Below are 2,728 nucleotides of genomic sequence, written 5' to 3'. Positions count from 1 at the left end.
CTAGTCGCGTGGCTGTGAGGGCGCCATTTCCACGCGGGTTGCGCAGTTTGCGGCAGAGAGGGGGCAGCCGGCGCTGGCGGCGTAGCGGAAGGCGGCGGGCGCTTCAAGCCCCGCCGGCCTTTCTCAGCCCCTCACCCGCCGGGTCGTGAGCTCCCGTCGCCGCCCAGGGGCCGGCCCCGTCGGCGAACCTCCCTCGCGGCCCCCGCTGGGGCGTCCAAGCGTTACGTCAAATGGGATTCACGAACGCGACCGGCGCCGCTGGCGTGCCGTGTTGACACCAAAACAAAGTAGTCCGCGGGGGGGGGTGCGCCGTTCCTCCTCTTTCTTCGAGGAAGGGGGCGCGCCGAGGGGGGGGGTGGGAAGCGGGGCGGCCGAAGGCTCGGGCAGCCCAAGCCGGCGATGTAAAACCGGAGGGTTTTGTTTTTATTTTTATTTCAAAAAAATGAGGTGCGGAAGGATCGGGAGACGACGGGGGTGAAGCGACTCGTCATGTGACTGACGTCAGCGGAGAGGAATTGTCACGTGTACCCTCGCCGGAAAACAGTTGCGGCAGGCGGGGGAGGCAGTCACGTGAAGGGCGACCAATAGGAAGAGGGGAGGGGAGAGGACAGCTTCCCTGTTGCTCTGGCAGGACGCCTGGGTCCCTGCCATAGAGAATAGGGCCCCTCTCCCCAAATGGGAGCCTTGCAGTGCCAATAAATAGCCTTTCTCAGGGACGGGAGGATCAACCGGGATCCAGCAGGGGGCAGCTTAGCTCAGGCACAAAAACAGGAGGGGTGGGGGGGAGGGGAAGAGGATGCTTTGCCTATATTTGGGGAGAAAGCTTGTCCACCCCCCGTTTGGATACTGGCTGGTGGGGAACGAGCCCCCAGCCAAGCTTTTTAAATGTCCCAGGGAATCGTATAATAATAATAATAATTTATTATTTATACCCCGCCCATCTGGCTGAGTTTCCCCAGCCACTCTGGGTGGCTTCCAATCAGGTGTTAAAAACAATACAGCATTAAATATTGAAAACTTCCCTAAGCAGGGCTGCCTTCAGATGTCTTTTAAAGAGAGGATAGCTGCTTATTTCCTTCACATCTGAAGGCAGGGCGTTCCGCAGGGCGGGCGCCACCACCGAGAAGGCCCTCTGCCTGGTTCCCTGTAACCTCACTTCTCGCAGGGAGGGAACTGCCAGAAGGCCCTCGGTTCAGGATCTCAGTGTCCGGGATGAACGATGGGGGTGGAGACGCTCCTTCAGGAAATGCATATGGAAATGCAAGCAATTAAATCAAACCTCCCCGCCTCCTGAGAAAGCCTCCTCCCCCAAAAACCCCACTCAGAGGCTGGCTGGCTTTCTTCCTAAGAAGGTGGGTTCTACCTTTCTTCTCCCCTTCACTATCTGGGCCACTTCCTAGCAGAGGGAGGTGCGAAGAAAAGCTGAAGCGAAAAGAGGAGGAAGAGAAACTAGTTAAAGGAACCATTTCTCTGCAAGCTGTGGCCTGCTTTTCTAGAGCGCAGGAGAAAAGGAGGTGGACTAGTTACCCTAGAATACCAAAACCAGGCACCGGGGATATCACAATTAACAGTAACATAGGAGATCGTGGCTTGGCAGACCGCATCTACGGCAGGCTCCACTTCCGTGTGTTTAGGGTAGGACACTGGCTGTCTGCGTTCTTTCAAGGATTCGCCTCCGGCAGTGTAGCCATTCACTCCTGGGCTTCCTTCTCCCTTCCCTATCAACTCTTCACAAAGGTGCTTGGTAACTATCTTTACCATTTAACTGCATCTACTCCAGGCCCCAGGGATAAAAAGTTGCTGAAAGGTGAGGAATTGAAGGAAGAGATATAGGCACTCTGGGCAAACATCCCAGCATAGAGGATTTAGCTGGAAGCCTCGTTTTCTAGCTACACAGTGGGACAAGCATTCTGACAGTTCTATTTAGAGTTCCCATGTGTGGGCTGGGGCCTCGGATTAAAAACTCAAGCCTAGTTTAAAAGCAAGTATGTTACTCTTGAGCCTTTTCTGCCTACAACTTCATTTCCTAGGAAGGAAAGGTAATACCCTTTGCTCTGCTAGTGTAATTACATAGGTAGGAAAGTATCTCTCTCCCTTCCTCAAACGTTGCAGAGCCCTGGAATGTACCACCCTGGCCCATGAGACTGAGGACAAGAGGCTAAAGGGCATTACTTTTACCTGCAAAGAGAGGAATCTATTGTCTGCCCCCCACAAGCCCACCTTCCTCGTAACTACCACATTTTTTGCTCTATAAGACTCACTTTTTCCCTCCTAAAAAGTAAGGGGGAATGTGTGTGCGTCTTATGGAGCGAATGCAGGCTGCGCAGCTATCCCAGAAGCAAGAACAGCAAGAGGGATCACTGCTTTCACTGCACAGCGATACCTCTTGCTGTTCTGGCTTCTGGGATTCGGAATATTTTTTTTCTTGTTTTCCTCCTCCAAAAACTAGGTGGGTCTTGTGGTCTGATGCGTCTTATGGAGCGAAAAATACGGTATTTCCCTCACTGATCTATCTTACCAGCTCCCAACTATAAATAACAGTGAACCCTGCTCTACCCCGACGCAGACAACACTCCCCCTGTGAAACCCCCAGCAATGTACAGGTCTGAATATGGAAGAGAGGTGAATTAAGATCTCAAAACCAGTTGTACGGCAAAACCAGCCAGCCACTCAACCAATGTGATCTTCTCCGTCCCCCCGCATCGGCAATAAGAACTCCTGAAAATCA

The sequence above is a fragment of the Podarcis bocagei genome (genome assembly GCF_964188305.1).
Source record: "Podarcis bocagei genome assembly, chromosome: 13".
Taxonomy (NCBI): Eukaryota; Metazoa; Chordata; class Lepidosauria; order Squamata; family Lacertidae; genus Podarcis; species Podarcis bocagei.
This window is presented reverse-complemented; position numbering follows the sequence as displayed.